This window comes from Anomaloglossus baeobatrachus, chromosome 7 (assembly GCF_048569485.1).
Source record: "Anomaloglossus baeobatrachus isolate aAnoBae1 chromosome 7, aAnoBae1.hap1, whole genome shotgun sequence".
Taxonomy (NCBI): domain Eukaryota; kingdom Metazoa; phylum Chordata; class Amphibia; order Anura; family Aromobatidae; genus Anomaloglossus; species Anomaloglossus baeobatrachus.
The window spans coordinates 150,000,036-150,018,667 of record NC_134359.1 but is presented as its reverse complement, the minus strand read 5'-3'; the positions used below and the strand labels follow the sequence as shown (position 1 = coordinate 150,018,667).

The following is an 18,632-nucleotide window of genomic DNA, read 5'->3' as shown; positions in this document are numbered from 1 at the left end:
TGATGGAGTCTGCAGCCAGATGATGTAGCCTCCTGTGAGCGAGGCAGGCCCCAGGGGCTTGGGTGAGTAGGATAGCGGGTCCCGGAATAACACTGGCTGAGTCCAAAAATCTTTCAACTGGTTTTTATTCACTCAGATGTTGTGGTGAGCTGACCCGGGTGTTGCTGTGATTAACCAGGTAAGTTAACCAGGGTTCCTTCGGGCCAGTCTGAGGGTAACCGGTTAGCTCGCCTTCCTAGCACTCTGTGTTCGGATAATCCCCTGATGTGAAGTACCATGGCAGTCTATCCAGGGAGTCGCAACTGCCTTTTCTCCCCTGTGTTTGGCCCGTTTGCTGGCAGCATGGACCAGGTGAGATGGCACCAGGCTCAATCCCCTTATGGGTCCCTGCGTTGATGCTCAGGCTCGGACTCTGTAAGGTTGGTGAGGTACTTGTAGTTCCCCTCACCGGCAGGTTTAGCAGATAGTTAAACTGGAGTCTGCTCTAGGGACCTGTACCCCGTACGTGCCTAGTCACCAGGCACACTACTCTGTTCTGACCAGGTGACCGTTCTCCCCCGCCAAAAGTTACTACCCCGTGCAGGGTCTAACTAGTGTCAGCGCGCGGATCTGCCTCGTTACCGCCACTCACCACCACCAGACTGGCTCTCCTCTCTTCCTGACAACTTCTGCACTTTAGCTACCAGCCCCTTCGCTCCACCTCTTGATAACATTTGAAAGCTAGCCCCCTCTGGAGACTACCCAAGGGTCCCCTCTAAAGGTGTGGGAGACCTGGTTGCTATGTGTCTCTGCATACACACCTCGTTCTGGCCCTTAGGATTACCTGGAAGTACTGTCCCAGCATGGGTGCAGTACTCAGTGGTGCCTGACCAGGTCAGGGGCGCCACATAAACAATTTTGGCTTGACAATTTTAAATAAAACTTTAGCCTTAATAATTTTTATGTTTCTGGCCTTCAGTGTCTAGAGGCCACACCTGCAGGTAAGTGTTGACTCTGCAGGTAGTTCACAATGATCACCTGGTCATATGTATGGCCAGCAACTAAGCAAAAGCTTTACCAATTTGGGAGCACAGATTTTTATACTAATGCACCAAATTCACCTGCCCCCAAAAAAGTTCAACAATTTTTAATACAAAAAAAAATGTCAATTAAGGAATCCAAAGAATTCTGGTTTGATAATTTTGAACAATTTTGCCCTTTGCTAACAACCTTAATCAGTGTGTATAGTAGTGATGAGCAAACACTAACATTTTTGGGTGCTCAGTACTCGAATCAAGCAAATTGAAATTCTTGGGTGCTCGTCTCAAGTTTCGAGTATTATGGAAGTCAAAGGGAAAATCGAGCATTCTTCCAGCAGACCCTGCCAGGAGGTCAGGGGGGCAGTGAAATTGCAGAAATGGATGGAAAAATTGCTCAAATTGTATAGGAACAGCATGGGTAAAATAGCCTGGACACATCTCTGACTTCCAGGTCGCTGCTGGTTGTCAGAAAGCCACGGACCCACTTGGGGGGAGGGGCGACATGACCAAGGGGGAGGTAGGGAGTGATGGGTTAATAGGGACAGTGGTATATGCCTAATATGGCTTTGGGGGATGGTTTTAGCCGGGGAGGAAGAGGAGGAGCAGGGAAAGGGTTAGCTGGGAGAGGAAGGAGTTACCTCCTCTTCTGTTTCCGGACGCCGAACGATCTGCACGTGCACCTCCATGGCAGATCTTCAGGAGCTCCAGCGTCTGATTCAGGCAGCGGTCGCAGCGCACGGGCCCCTGGCAGTGCAGACCCACATCAGGGCTGCCGGGGTTAACCCGTCGGCGCTTGCCCCTCGTCCCCCCAGCAGCGGCGGGCGCCAGTCGCGGCCCCCCCGCAGGTATTCCCCGGGCGCGGGGGGGGCGAGGAGGAGATGTAAGAGCCCCTCCAGGGACCCTCCGCAGAGTGCAGCGCAGCAGCAGCGTCTGGCTGCTGCAGAGGCCGGCGGGAGGAATCTTCGTTCCAGCCGCGGCGGTCGGGAGGTGGGAGTGGCCAGCACGGGGCCTGCTTCCGGTCCCGGCCTCCGGGCTGGAGTTACTGAGACTGCAGCGGCTCCAGGCCGGGAGCGCGCTCGGCGCAGGAGAGAGGCCAGCAGATCCCCCTGCAGTCGGCGGGGGGACCGCGGGGCTGCACGTGGCGGTAGGTCCGGCGCCGGGGGGGGGTCTGCGGTGCCTGACCCCGGTGCGGCTGAGAGAAGGAGTGACGGCGGGAGCCCTGCGGCAACCGCCGGGTCACTCAGTACCGCTGTGCAGCCCCCGGATGTGGCAGTCTCCCGTGGGAGCGGGAGGACTCGGCGGATGGAGGCCTGCAATAGCCCAGGAGGGCCAGAGGCGACGACGGCTGAGATCCGGAGCCGGGCGTCTGGTCGTCCGCGCCCAGAGGCCCCTTGCAGTCGGCAGGGGGGCGGGCGCAAGAGGTCGAGGCCCGGGGTGCCGGCGCGGGGGACAGGACGGTCTCCTGGGTTGTCACCCCGGGGCAAGAGATGGAGCGGGGATGACTCTGCCCACGCGGCGGCCCTGTCTGGCGGCCGTGGTGGGGGGGGTGCTGCGGCGGCGCCCCCCGGATGTCGGATGGAAGATGAGGCCAGCGGCGAGGAGGGGGAAGAGGCTTTCGGTTCGGAGGAGTCGGATGGACGACAGACGGAGGACAGCGAGGCGGCGGTCTCGGGAGACGCCGAGCGGCGGTCGGGTGAGACGGCCGCGGAGGCGGCAGGGGCTGCGCTGGCGGGGGGCTTCGGGGGGGGGGGCGGCTGCGGCTACGGCAGCGCCCGCTGGTTTCGCAGTGTGGAGTCAATTGTTGGGGCTGTTGCAGGGGCTGGCGGCGGCTTCGGGAGCGGGGGGGGAGGGGGCCCAGGCGCCGGTGGCGGCGTGGGTGGGTGCAGCCGGTTTAGGGGCCTCGGCGGCGACGGGGGGTGACGGAGCGGGTGCGAGTAGAGGGGGGGGCGAAGGGGGGAGTGAGACGGGGGGGGGAAAGGAGAAGGAAAAGGAGAAGGAAAAGGAGAAGGAAAAGGAGAAGGAGGATGAGGTGGTGCGCTTAGATGATAGGGCTAAAAGCGAAGTTTATGTTTGTTTTGAGGGCCCGCTGGGGGCCCATTTAAAGAAGGAGGTGCGGGAAAAAATTTGGAAAGGGGAATATGTGGAGATATTTTCTCTGCTTCCCCTGGAGAAATTTAATTTGGATAGGGTTAAGCCGAGTGATTCCAAAAAGGAGAAGGACGAGGAGGAAAAGCGCCGTTATAGGCTTATTCCTCGGACTTTTGCCAACTGGCTACAGGCATTTGCGATTTTGGCGAGCGTGGTCGGGGAGAAGGAGCCGGAGCATTGTTCGGCTTTGTTCGGCTACATGGATGCGATAGGGGAGGCTTATCGAGTTTATGGCGGACTGGCGTGGCTGCGCTACGACGAGCAATTTAGGCAGCGGAAGGCATTGCGGCCAGATATGCGTTGGGACCATAAGGATATTTCCTTATGGATGCGATTGATGTCGGCACCGGCTCAGCCCTTTCGGGGGGGCGCCGGGGGTTCGGGGGGGGCCGGGTCCCCGGCAAGTTTCAAGAAAGGTTTGTGTTGGCAGTACAATGAAGGGCAGTGCAGGTTTGGAGCGGCGTGCCGTTTTAAGCATGAATGCTCCGGATGTGGGGGGGGACATAGCTTGTCCAAATGTTTTAAAAAAGGAAAAGGAAAGGCTGGTGATGGGGCTGGTAAGAGGGACGACGCCGGTGAAGGTAGAAGTGATGGTTCCGTTTTTAAATAGGTATCCGGACAAGGAGGCGGCGGCGTTGTTAAGTTCTGGTTTTTCGGATGGTTTTCATATTCCGTCGGTTGTTAATGCATCGGTTCCGCCGTATCGTAATTTGCGTTCCGCTCGGGATCACCCGGAAGTGGTGGATGAGAAGCTGGAAAGGGAGGTGGCTTTGGGCAGGATGGGCGGCCCTTATGTCGCCCCGCCGTGCGGGAATTTGGTGGTGTCACCGTTGGGGGTGGTACCAAAGAAGGAGCGGAATAAATTTCGGCTGATTCATCATTTGTCTTACCCGGAAGGGTTATCGGTGAATGATGGCATTGCGCCGGAGTTGTCGGCGGTATATTATGTGTCGTTCGATAAGGCGTTGGACCTGGTTAGGGCGGCGGGGCGGGGTGCATTGATGGCAAAGGCGGATGTGGAAGCAGCGTTTCGGTTGTTACCGGTTCATCCAGATAGTCAGCATTTGTTGGGTTGCTGGTGGGATGGCAGTTATTATGTTGATCGTTGTTTGCCAATGGGCTGTTCCATTTCGTGTTCGTACTTTGAGGCATTTAGTTCGTTTGTTGAGTGGGTGGTTCGGGACGTGTCCGGGCTTACGTCCATCATTCATTACTTGGATGATTTCCTGTGTGTCGGGCCGGCGGGTTCGATGGTTTGTGCGGGTTTGCTATTTGCGTTGCAAAAAGTTGCGGCCAGTTTCGGGATTCCTTTGGCGCCGGATAAGACGGAAGGCCCGGCGCCGGTGATGTGTTTTCTGGGAATTGAAATTGACACCATTGCTATGGAATGCAGGTTGCCGGCGGAGAAGGTCCGTGATTTGAGGTCCGCAGTGTCAGGGGTAAAAGCGGCGAAGAAGGTGCGGCTTAAGGCGGTGCAGTCTTTGCTTGGAAAATTGAATTTTGCTTGCAGAATTGTGCCAATGGGGAGAGTGTTTGCGAGGCGTTTGGCGACGGCGACGGCCGGGGTACGGTTGCCGGCGCATTTTGTGCGGATCACAAAGGCGATCAGGGACGATTTGGAAGTATGGGATCAATTTTTGCAGCATTTCAACGGCCGGACGCTGGTGATGGAGAGGGTGGCGTCTAACGGGGCGTTGCAGCTGTTTACGGATGCGGCGGGGTCGGCCGGGTTTGGGGCTGTCTTCAGAGGTCATTGGTGTGTCGGGCAGTGGCCACAGGCGTGGCGGGAGAGCGGCTTGGTTAGGAATTTGGCTCTGTTGGAGCTATTCCCCATTGTAGTGGCAGTGGAGCTATGGGGGTCGCACTTTGCCGGAAGGAAAGTGTGTTTTCATTGTGATAACCAGGCGGTGGTGCACGCGATTAACAACTTGTCTGCTAAGTCGGAGCCGGTGGTGGTGTATTTGCGGCATTTAGTGTTGAGATGTCTGCAGTTGAATGTGCAGGTAGTGGCAAGGCACGTTCCGGGTGTTGACAACGAGGTGGCTGATGCTTTGTCTCGTTTTCAGTTCAGCAGGTTTCGGGCGCTGTTGCCGTGGGCGGACGAAGTTGGAGTGGAGTGCCCCGAGGATTTGTGGCATCTGGTGAGGCGGTGATCTCAGACTTGATTCGGAACTCGGTGACCGAGGTGACTTGGTGCCGGTATGCTAAGGTGTGGGCTGAATGGGAGGAGTTGTTGCGTCTGATGTTTGGTGGGGAAAGCGTGGATTACTTGGTGGCTTTGTTGTCATTGGTGAGTACGGATTTTTCAGCCGGGCGATCGGCATCGGCTGTGGCACATCGGGTGTCGGCAGTGGCATTTTGGTTAAAAATGAGAGGGGAGCGTGATGTTTCACAGGATTTTCGGGTTCGTCAGGCTTTGCGGGGCTTTCGCCGTGGCGTACGGGAGAGGGACAAGAGGCGCCCTGTATCGTTTGGTTTGTTGAGACGGATGGTGGGTGGCCTGAGCGGCATTTGTGAGTCTGTGTACGAGACGGTTCTATTTACAACGGCTTTCGGTCTCGCTTTTTATGGGGCGTTCCGGATAGGCGAGCTGGTGAGCCCGTCCAGGGTGACGGGTGGTGGTTTGATGTTTGAGGACGTGCAAGTGAGCAGTAGTCAGGTGGAGTGCCGGATTCGCCGGTCAAAAATGGATCAGCTGGGCCGTGGTAGATTGGTGGTGTTATATGCGGTTCCAGGAGAGGAATTGTGCCCTGTGCGTTTAGTCGAGAGATTTATGGCCGTGAGGGGAGGCTTACCTGGCCCGTTTTTGCGGCATTTGAATGGGTCGTTTTTGTCGAGGTTTCAGTTTGTGGCGGTGCTGCGGCTAAGTCTACGTAACGCGGGGGAGCGCCCGGAGGAATTCGGGTCGCATTCATTCCGAATTGGTGCAGCAACGGAGGCAGCCCGTTGGGGGCTTGGAGATGAGGTGGTAAAGCGTATTGGTAGATGGGAATCTTCTTGTTTTCGGCGGTATGTGAGACCGCAGTTGTTGTAGCATCATGGGACTTTGGTTACGTGCGGAAGGTTTGAGGAAAGGGGTGTTTGTTGATGTGTTGGTGGTTGTGCTGTTATTGGTTTTGATATTTTCGTTTTTGTTTTATTTGTTATAGGGAAGTGCCTGATCTGGATCTTGGGGCACTCCTTCGTATTTTGGGGTGCCCGTCGGGCGGAGGTCCGCCCGAATGGTCGACAGCTGGGTTTGGATCGTGCGCAGGCGACTGTTCGATGGATCGGAGTTCGGGGCATGGAGTGGGGCAGGGTGGTCCCGGAATTTCGTTTCCATTGTAAAGTTGAGCGGCCCCCGGATGTGCTGGTATTGCATGTGGGGGGTAATGATCTTGGTGCCAGGGCGTCGCGGGATTTGATCCGAGACATAAAGATTGATTTACTGCAGTTGTGGAAGCGGTATCCTGGTTTGCTGGTCGTATGGTCTGACATAGTGACCAGGTTGGCATGGAGAGGGGCTCGGTCGGTGGAGAAGGTTAATAAGGCCAGGGCCCAGGTGAATAGGGTAGTGGCTAGGTTTGTGACCAGGAATGGTGGGATTGTGGTACGGCACAGGGATTTGGAGCCGGCTGATTGGCGATTTCGGAGGGGTGATGGTGTGCACCTCAACGAGGTCGGTCTGGATTTATGGGCGTTGGGTCTGCAGGATGGTGTGGAGCGTGCTTTTGGTGTGTGGCGGGTCCAGGCCACGTAAGGTGTCACGTGGTCTGTCCTGTGGCGGTGGGGGTAGGTCTGGTCCAGAGGTTTGGAAGTGATTGGTGGCTGGACCGGGAGTCATTGTCTTGGTATGGTGGCTCTCGGTTTCCGGGATGTGGCAGGCACGGGGTTCTGCCAAAGTGTGGGGGTCAATCCGTGGGTGATTGGCACCTCGTCTCTGGGTCGGTGTGTTGCGGCCGGGGACAGGGGGAGTAGTAGTAGTGGACTGGGCCTACCCCGGGGGGTATTGTAAATGTTATTGTCTATTGTTACCGTTATGTGGTTGTTTTGGGTCGCCCGTTGGACGGCGTCCCTAAGGTACTAGTCTGTAAAACAATAGGCAATAAAAAGGCTGCTGTGGCCATTTGAACCAAGTCGCATGCAGTCCGTGTGTTTATTTTTAGAGGATAAGGGGGTTTGGTTACACAGACATCATGACCGGAGAATCCTCCCTCAGCTGGTCAAGAAAGCCACGGACCCACTTGGGGGGAGGGGCGACATGACCAAGGGGGAGGTAGGGAGTGATGGGTTAATAGGGACAGTGGTATATGCCTAATATGGCTTTGGGGGATGGTTTTAGCCGGGGAGGAAGAGGAGGAGCAGGGAAAGGGTTAGCTGGGAGAGGAAGGAGTTACCTCCTCTTCTGTTTCCGGACGCCGAACGATCCCCGCCCACCCTCCCTTTGTGTTGTCATGTGGGAGATGTTTTTGGGTAGTTGGGATACCTTTTGTCACAGTAGCGGTGGGGGTAGGTCTGGTCCAGAGGTTTGGAAGTGATTGGTGGCTGGACCGGGAGTCATTGTCTTGGTATGGTGGCTCTCGGTTTCCGGGATGTGGCAGGCACGGGGTTCTGCCAAAGTGTGGGGGTCAATCCGTGGGTGATTGGCACCTCGTCTCTGGGTCGGTGTGTTGCGGCCGGGGACAGGGGGAGTAGTAGTAGTGGACTGGGCCTACCCCGGGGGGTATTGTAAATGTTATTGTCTATTGTTACCGTTATGTGGTTGTTTTGGGTCGCCCGTTGGACGGCGTCCCTAAGGTACTAGTCTGTAAAACAATAGGCAATAAAAAGGCTGCTGTGGCCATTTGAACCAAGTCGCATGCAGTCCGTGTGTTTATTTTTAGAGGATAAGGGGGTTTGGTTACACAGACATCATGACCGGAGAATCCTCCCTCAGCTGGTCAAGAGTATTACAACACTTTTACAGACAATAAAACATACCAAACTCAAGATAACATGGATTTTACAGGAAAAAATGTTAGGAAACATTCTTTCATTTATAATGACTTAAAATTAACAAGTTTTATTGAAATATTATATATCAAACACATATAAAATAATAAAATTAGATTATCCCAGTGAGACTGAAACCCTCTTCACAATCACAGTTTAAATGTCAGGGTATACATTTCCCCTTAATTTGGGTTGCTCATGCTTACATAAATTGTGTAAAAATTATTCAACATATCCATTCACATTTGTGTGCAATAAAGATTTTAATTTTATCTTTGTTCGGGTCTATTGATTTCGGAGGATTTGTGTCTTGATAACCCTTGTAAATTGATTAAGTGGTGTTGCAGATTATTTATGCACACTCTCAGGCACTGTTTGTTACAGGTGCCTCCAAACAGCTCCCTTATGGATCTGATAGACCTATGTACCCCCTGTGTACTTTCATTATTATTTTGGGCAGATTGATTGGGATATGTTATATTATGAACTAGTCGCTGCCATTTACAGGGTAGCACTTTGGTGAGTGTCTAATTATTTTAACACTGACTATTTATGTATACTGTCAGGCATTGTTTGTTACAGCTGTTATTTGGACCTGATGGATTTATACACTCCCTGTGCACCTTCATTATTATATTAGGCAGATCAATATATATTATACTATGAACCAACCTCTGCCATTTACAGGGTTAACATTACATATGTTTGTTTGGAGGATTTCTTTCACGTCCTTATATACTGTGCAAAATATGAAATGTGTAAAAAAAAACCTTTTAAAAAAATTTGCTATTGCTTTTGTAATACTGTACATTATTGTATAATTGTCCTGTACTTAGCTCTTGCAGTTGCATTATGTACAGTACAGACCAAAAGTTTGGACACACCTTCTCATTCAAAGAGTTTTCTTTATTTTCATGACTCTAAAAATTGTAGATTCACATTGAACACATCAAAACTATGAATTAAAACATGTGGAATGAAATACTTAAAAAAGTGTGAAACAACTGAAAATATGTCTTGTATTCTAGATTCTTCAAAGTAGCCACCTTTTGCTTTAATTACTACTTTGCACACTCTTGTCATTCTCTTGATGAGCTTCTAAAGGTAATCACCGGAAATGGTTTTCCAACAGACTTGAAGGAGTTCCCAGAGATGCTTAGCACTTGTTGGCCCTTTTGCCTTCACTCTGCGGTGCAGCTCACCCCAAACCATCTCGATTGGGTTCAGGTCTGGTGACTGTGGAGACCAGGTCATCTGGCGTAGCACCCCATCACTCTCCTTCTTAGTCAAATAGCACTTACACAGCCTGGAAGTGTGTTTGGGTTCATTGTCCTGTTGAAAAATAAATCATGGTCCAACTAAACGCAAACGGGATGGAATAGCATGCCGCTGCAAGATGCTGTGGTAGCCATGCTTGTTCTGTATGCCTTCAATTTTGAATAAATCCCCAACAGTGTCACCAGCAAAGCACCCCCACACCATCACACCTCCTCCTCCATGCTTCACGGTGGGAACCAGGCATGTAGAATCCATCCGTTCACCTTTTCTACAAAGACACGGTGGTTGAATTAAAAGATCTCAAATTTGGACTCATCATACCAAAACACAGATTTCCACTGGTCTAATGTCCATTCCTTGTGTTCTATAGCTCAAACAAGTTTCTTCTGCTTGTTGCTTGTCCTTAGCAGTGGTTTCCTAGGAGCTATTTTACCATGAAGGCCTACTGCACAAAGTCTCCTCTTAACAGTTGTTCTAGAAATGAGAAGGTGTGTCCAAACTTTTGGTCTGTATGGTACCTGACCTACCTGGGGTATATGTGCCCCTCATTGATATTTCTCTGTATGTAACCTTGCCCCCACTGTCTACACCACTTTATTAAAATAATAAAAACACTTTTTTTGCATGAAGGATGTCTGATTGCCCCGGCTTTGTTTTTTTTTGGTTGTGGTTATAAATTGTGTAGAATACAGGCTATGCAGGCAGTTAATCCACCTATAACGTTATATCAGTGCTAAATGCAAGCAAGCAAGGAGGCTACTGTTTGTTAATCATTAAGGAAACTCCAAAAAACTCTTTTCTTCACAGTAATTTAGGTGAGACTACCATTCTCTTCCTACTCTATTCCTATTCTTCCTACTCTTCCTACTCTTCTCTCTTATATTTTCCAATTTCTCCTGTGCTGTTGATAACCTTGTGCCTTTTACTGTAAATATTGGGATTATCTATATCCCCTTACTTACCATGTATATAATAATGTAAATATGTATCTAAAATATAAAGCTGAATGTGTGTGTGTATGTGTGTATGTGTGTGTGTATGTCCGGGATTGGCATCTGCACCGTCGCAGCTACAGCCACAAAATTTTGCATACTCACACGTATGGACCCCGAGAGCGTCATAGGCTATGTTTCGAGGGGAAATTTTAACCCCACGCTTTACAGTTATTCGCCAAAAAACCTGCCTCCATTAAAGCGAATAGAGCTGGGAGCCACAGTGCAGCCAGAACTTCAGAAGAATGCGCAGCCACGCCCTTATATGGAATGTTGGAGTGTCACAATGCAGCCAGGGAAAGAGACATACACAGACAGGGAAAGAGGCAGACACAGACAGAGTAAGAAACAGACATAGACAGGGTAAGAGACAGACACAAAGAGACAGACTGACAGGGAAAGAGACAGACAGGGAAAGAGAGGGAAATAGAGACAGGGAAAGACAGGGAAAGTGACAGACAGGGAAAGTGACAGGGAAAGTGACAGACAGGGAAAGTGACAGGGAAAGTGACAGACAGGGAAAGAGATTGAGACAGACGGAGAAAGAGATTGAGACATATGGAGAAAGAGATAGACAGGGAAAGAGACAGACAGACAAAGAGATAGAGAGAGACAGAGAGATATATACAGAGGGGGAGACAGACAGAGAATGGGAAAGAAACAGAGAGACAGTTACTATCCCGGGCAGCGTCGGGTGCTATGTTGTGAGGCAAAATTTTAACCCAGCGCGTTCCAATTTACCAATCAATTTTGCCCTTATCTACATAATGGGGAAAAAGTGAAACGAAAAGTGTTGGGGGCAAATTGACAGCTGCCAGATGTGAACAACGGGGACTTAAAGAATGAGAGCGATGGCGCCAAAGAGTATATACCATACAGTTGCTAAGGTGGGGCCCCGACATGGGATACTCACCACACTCGGCGATATGAACACACATACAAAATGCGCCACACACTACCACGTGCTTGAACACATATACCACCCTCAGCAAACATGTCACCACACATACACCAACCTCGCCACATAATCGCCCTAAAACACACACAAGTCTGGGATTATCCTTCAAAAATAAAAATCTGATTAATAAGCAGCCAAGCTACAAGAACAACAAATGTACCACATAGGAAATACGGCAGCTGTCAGTCACATGACCTGTCTATATGTGTATGTGTGAGCTAATATATACTGTCAGGGGGGAGGGCTTTCTGTTGCCTGGAGATTTATCAGACTGCCAATAGCAAACAATTACAGCTTAGCTTCTATTTTGCTACAGTTAATTAATCTGAGCTCTGATTGGTTAATATAGGCAACAATTTAATAATTACTAGTGATGAGCGAGTACTAAAAAGCTCGGGTGCTCGAGGCTCGGGCCGAGCATCCCAAGATACTCGTGTACTCGGCCCGAGTACCGAGCCCAATATTATCCTATGGGAGACCCGAGTATTTTTATGAAATGACCATGTAGAAACCCTAAAAATGTCACAAAAGTCTCCGAAGAGTGCTCAAATGACATGGCAACAGCATGGGGAAGACCCCTTGAAGCATTTATCACTCAAAAGTCACAGCTGTGAACAATTTTGTCTGCGTTTTACGCCATTTTTACGGACTCGCCAGAAAATCTTCAAAAATGACACCAAAAGGAATTTTCATGGCGGAAATGTTAAGGGCACATACCCAATAGTGAGATAGAGCTGGTGTATGTTACTTTTGGAGATTACATGAAAGATTTTACGTGAAAACATTGTGTGGCACTCCGATGTCCCTGAGAAGAGACGTACATGAAGGCCTCTTGAGTCTAATGTGCCCATTTTGAGGAAGTGAGTCTTTGTAGTATTTTCCTTTGCCAGGGCAGTCCAAAATTGTGAGGTTCACCAATGCCCCTGCATATAGACGTGCATGAGGGCCTGTATACCTGAAGTGCCCATTGTAAGGAAGTGTGTCTATTGTAGTATAGCCCTTTGGCAGGACAGCCAAAAATTGGGAGGCTCCACATTGTCCCTGGATAGAGACGTGCATGAGGGCCTGTAAACCTGAAGTGCCCATTGTAAGGAAGTGGGTCTATTGTAGTATAGCCCATTGGCAGGACAGCCAAAAATTGGGAGGCTCCACATTGTCCCTGGATAGAGACGTGCATGAGGGCCTGTAAACCAGAAGTGCCCATTGTAAGGAAGTGGGTCTATTGTAGTATAGCCCTTTGGCAGGACAGCCAAAAATTGGGAGGCTCCACAATGTCCCTGGATAGAGACGTGCATGAGGGCCTGTAAACCAGAACTGCCCATTGTAAGGAAGTGGGTCTATTGTAGTATAGCCCTTTGGCAGGACAGCCAAAAATTGGGAGGGTCCACATTGTCCCTGGATAGAGACGTGCATGAGGGCCTGTAAACCAGAAGTGCAAATTGTAAGGAAGTGGGTCTATTGTAGTATAGCCCTTTGGCAGGGCAGCCAAAAATTGGGAGGCTCCACATTGTCCCTGGATAGAGATGTGCATGAGGGCCTCAAAACATTGTTCCCATTGCAAAGGAGCGGGTCTCCTGTCGTTGTAATGTCACTTCTGAAAGAATGGGCGAAAAAATTTACCACTGGGGGTATACCTGAAACAACAGCCTAACTATTGTAACGGTCATCATGGTGGCGCATGAGGAGAAGGAGGAGCAGTCCAGCGATTATCCAAAGCCCAGAAGTGTGTACCCATGGGTGAGTGGAGGTACATGGCAAATTCCCGTTACAAACTTTAAATTCCACTCTCATTTGCTGGTGGTGTGGTGAAGTCTGGCCCAATCCAACCGTTGTTCATCTTGATCAGAGTCAGCCTGTCAGCATTTTCAGTTGACAGGCGGGTGCGTTTATCTGTAATGATTCCACCTGCGGCACTAAAAACACGCTCTGACAAAACGCTAGCGGCAGGGCAGGCCAGGACTTCCAAGGCGTAGAGAGCCAATTCATGCCATGTGTCCAGCTTGGATACCCAATAATTGTAAGGCACAGAGGAATGTCGGAGTACAGTTGTTCGATCTGCAAGGTACTCGCTGAGCATCTTGGCAAACTTAGGATTTCTTGTGGCACTACCCCGCACCTCAGGGGCTGTGGTACGTGAGGGGCTGAGAAAACTGTCCCACATCTTAAAGACTGTTCCCCTACCTCTGGCGGATTGTACTTGTGCCCCTCTCGGCTGTACGCCTTGGTTGTCCACTGATTCCTGACCTATGCCGCTAGCGTTTTGTGAGGGGAATGCTTTGCCTACTTCCGTGACTATGGCCTTCCGGAACTGCTGCATTTTGGCTGACCTCTCCGCCTCGGGAATAAGAGACATAAAGTTCTCCTTGTAGCGTGGGTGTAACAGTGTTACCAACCAGTAATGATTGTCGGCCAAGATGTTCTTAACGCGAGGGTCACGAGACAGGCAGCTTACCATAAAGTCATCCATGTGCGCCAGACTCTTAACAGCCAGTACTTCAGTATCCTGACCAACACGATGACTGAACATGCTGTCCCCCTCCTCCTCCTCCTCCTCCTCATCTACCCTGTCCTCTGGCCAGCCACGCTGAACCGAGGATATGACTGATGTGCATATCATATCCTCAATTTGGCCGGAGAGTTGCTCCATGTCTTCATCCTCCTCCTCGTCATAGTCCTCCACTGCACGTTGTGATGAGACGAGGCTCGGCTGTGTGTTATCACCCACACCCACTACTGTTTCTTGCTGCAACTCATCGCGCTCTGCCTGCAATGCATCATGTTTGTTTTTGAGCAGAGACCATTTTAGAAGGCAGAGAAGCGGTATGGAGACGCTAATAATGGCGTCATCCCCACTCACGATCTTGGTGGAGTCCTCAAAGTTTTGGAGGATGGTACATAGGTCGGACATCCATCTCCACTCCTCAGGTGTTATGTGTGGAGTTTGACCCATTTCCCGACGGCTTAGGTGATGCAGGTACTCAACAACTGCCCTCTTCTGCTCACATATCCTGACCAACATGTGCAGAGTTTAATTCCAAAGCGTGGGGACATCACACACCAGTCTGTGAGCCGGAAGATGCAAACGGCACTGAAAGCCGGCACGGCCGGCTGAAGCAGTAGGTGACTTTCGAAAATGTGCAGACAGGCGGCAAACTTTTACCAGCAGATCAGACAGCTCTGGGTATGACTTTAGAAACCGCTGAACCACGAAGTTGAGCACATGGGCCACGCATGGAACATGTGTCAGCTGGCCTCGCCTCAAAGCCGCCACCAGGTTCCGGCCATTGTCACACACGACCTTTCCTGGCTTTAGGTTCAGAGGTGTGAGCCAGTGATCTGCCTGCTGTTTCAGAGCTGTCCACACCTCTTCTGCATTGTGGGGTTTGTCACCTATGCAGATTAACTTCGGCACAGCCTGTTGCTGCTTCGCCGAGGCAGTGCTGCAGTGCTTCCAGCTTGGGACTGGTGTGGAGGGTAAAGTGGATGAGGATGCGCAGGAGGAGGATGAGGCTGAGGAGCATGACATTCTGGAGCTGTAGAGTGTGGGTGAAACCCTGACTGAGGTAGGGCCTGCAAACCTTGGTGTGGGAAGGACGTGTTCCGTCCCTCGCTCAGACTGGGTCCCAGCTTCCACAATATTAATCTAGTGTGCCGTCAACGAGATGCAGCGGCCATGCCCACAAGCACTTGTCCACGTGTCTGTGGTTAGGTGGACTTTGGCTGAAACAGCATTGTTCAGGGCACGTGTGATGTTTTGTGACACGTGGTTATGCAATGCGGGGACGGCACACCGGGAGAAATAGTGGCGGCTGGGGACCGAGTAACGTGGGACAGCTGCCGCCATCAGGTCGCGGAATGCTTCTGTCTCCACCAGCCTAAAAGGCAACATTTCCAGCTCAAGCAGTCGCGAAATGTTAGCATTTAGAAGTGTGGCATGTGGGGCGTTGGCAGTGTATTTGCGCCTGCGTTCAAAGGTTTGCTGAATGGATAACTGAACGCTGCGCTGGGACAAGGACGTGCTTGATGATGGTGTTATTTCTGCGTAGGCAACTGCAGGTGCAGGGCCGGAGGAGGCTTGTTCGCAGGCAGCATGGACAGGGGATTGGCTCGCATGCACAACAAGCGAAGACGTAGCAGTGACATCAGCAAGCACTGCTCCTCGACTCTGTTGTACCTCCCACAAAGTCGGGTGCTTGGCTGACATGTGCCTGATCATGCTGGTGGTGGTCAGGCTGCTAGTTTTGGTACCCCTGCTGATGCTGGCATGGCAGGTGTTGCAAATGGCTTTTGTAGAATCATCTGGAGCCAACTTAAAAAACTGCCAGACTCGGGAAGACCTAACATTTGTACAGGCACCTTGTGTCATGTTGTTGTTCCGGGGAATGGTTGCCTGACTTCTGCCTGGGGCCACCACCATGCTTCTTACTGCCTGTTGGGATGCTACGCCTCCCTCCCCCTGTGCACTGCTGTCCTCGCTCTGCATATCCTCCTGCCAGGTTGGGTCAGTTACTGGATCATCCACCACGTCGTCTTCCTCTTCCGCACCCTGCTCCTCCTCCTGACTTCCTGACAATTGTGTCTCATCATCGTCCACCCCTTGTTGAGACACATTGCCAACTTCGTGAGAACGTGGCTGCTCAAATATTTGGGCATCTGTACATACAATCTCCTCATGACCCACTTCAACAGGAGCTGGCGAGAGGCCAGAATGTGCGAATGGAAACGTGAACAGCTCTTCCGAGTGTCCAAGTGTGGGATCAGTAATGTCCGTGGACGTGTACTCAGCCTTGTGGTAGGAAGGAGGATCAGGTTCTGAAATGTGCGGTGCAGTATCACGGCTACTGACACTTGACTGTGTGGAAGACAGAGTGTTTGTGGTGGTGCCAATCTGACTGGAAGCATTATCCGCTATCCAACTAACAACCTGTTGACACTGGTCTTGGTTCAAGAGCGGTGTACTGCTGCGGTCCCCAAGAATTTGGGACAGGACGTGCGAGCGAGTAGATGTGGCCCTTTGTTGTGGCGAAATTAGAGCTTGCCCACGACATCGGCCTCTGCCTGCACCACCATCACGTCCACTTCCTTGTTCGTTGCCAACGCCCTTGCGCATTTTGCAATGCTGTGCTGACGTGTATTCACTAGACTTGTGCGTTATATCCAAGTTTGTGCAAAACGCACACAAGTGCACCTGTACGCTGCCACCGACAGACACACACGTGCGGTTTTTAAATGCAATCACGGACGCACTAAGGGGCACTTTGCACACTGCGACATCGCAGGTGCGATGTCGGTGGGGTCAAATTGAAAGTGACGCACATCCGGCATCGCATGCGACATCGCAGTGTGTAAAGCCTAGATGATACGATTAACGAGCACAAAAGCGTCGTAATCGTATCATCGGTGCAGCGTCAGCGTAATTCATAATTACGCTGACGCGATGGTCCGATGTTGTTCCTCGCTCCTGCGGTAGCACACATCACTGTGTGTGAAGCCGCAGGAGCGAGGAACATCTCCTACCAGCGTCACCGCTGCTTCCGTAGGTTATGCGGAAGGAAGGAGGTGGGCAGGATGTTTACATCCTGCTCATCTTCGCCCCTCCGCTCCGAGTGGCCGCCTGCCATGTGACGTCGCAGTGACGCCACACGACCCGCCCCCTTAACAAGGAGGCGGGTCGCTGGCCACAGGGACGTCGCACGGCAGGTGAGTGTGTGTGTAAAGCTGGCGTAGCGATAACTTTCGCTACGCCAGCTATCACCACATATCGCTGCTGCGACGAGGGCGGGGACTATCGCACTCGGCATCGCAGCATCGGCCTGCGATGTCGCAGTGTGCAAAGTGCCCCTAAGAACCTAACAGGTTTTTAGGAGCGACAATTACTGAGAAGTTTGACACTATCAGACACTGCTGACTGACGTGTATTATTCACTAGACTTGTGCGTTATATACTTGTTTGTGCAAAACGCACACAAGTGCACCTGTACGCTGCCACCGACAGGCACACACGTGCGGTTTTTAAATGCAAGCACGGACGCACTAAGAACCTAACAGGTTTTTAGGAGCGACAATTACTGAGAAGTTTGACACTATCAGACACTGCTGACTGACGTGTATTATTCACTAGACTTGTGCGTTATATACTAGTTTGTGCAAAACGTGTACCTGTACGCTGCCACCGACCGGCACACACGTGCGGTTTTTAAATGCAAGCACGGACGCACTAAGAACCTAACAGGTTTTTAGGAGCGACAATTACTGAGAAGTTTGACACTATCAGACACTGCTGACTGACGTGTATTATTCACTAGACTTGTGCGTTATATACTAGTTTGTGCAAAACGCACACAAGTGCACCTGTACGCTGCCACCGACAGGCACACACGTGCGGTTTTTAAATGCAAGCACGGACGCACTAAGAACCTAACAGGTTTTTAGGAGCGACAATTACTGAGAAGTTTGACACTATCAGACACTGCTGACTGACGTGTATTATTCACTAGACTTGTGCGTTATATACTAGTTTGTGCAAAACACACACAAGTGCACCTGTACGCTGCCACCGACAGGCACACACGTGCGGTTTTTAAATGCACGCACGGACGCACTAAGAACCTAACAGGTTTTTAGGAGCGACAATTACTGAGAAGTTTGACACTATCAGACACTGCTGACTGACGTGTATTATTCACTAGACTTGTGCGTTATATACTAGTTTGTGCAAAACGCACACAAGTGCACCTGTACGCTGCCACCGACAGGCACACACGTGCGGTTTTTAAATGCAAGCACGGACGCACTAAGAACCTAACAGGTTTTTAGGAGCGACAATTACTGAGAAGTTTGACACTATCAGACACTGCTGACTGACGTGTATTATTCACTAGACTTGTGCGTTATATACTAGTTTGTGCAAAACGCACACAAGTGCACCTGTACGCTGCCACCGACAGGCACACACGTGCGGTTTTTAAATGCACGCACGGACGCACTAAGAACCTAACAGGTTTTTAGGAGCGACAATTACTGAGAAGTCTGACACTATCAGGACTGTTTTAGACTGTGTACACCAGCCCCAGATATGATGAAGGCTGGTATACGGTCACCACTAGGAATGGCTATATACCCTGCCTGCCTGCCTGTATACAGCTACAATAGTCCTGAGAAGGACTCTTCTGGTCACTAGCCTGTATTCTGACCTGGTTATACCCTGCCTGCCCTGCCTGTATACAGCAACAATAGTCCTGAGAAGGACTCTGCTCCTGTACTCCG

General features: G+C 51.0%; 1 protein-coding gene across 1 annotated transcript in view; it reads left to right on the top strand.

Moving 5' to 3' along the window:
- The window catches only part of LOC142245222 (growth/differentiation factor 8-like), a 645,236-nt gene that overhangs the window by 382,179 nt on the left and 244,425 nt on the right, over positions 1-18,632 (top strand). The gene's annotated exons all lie outside the window — the stretch shown is intronic.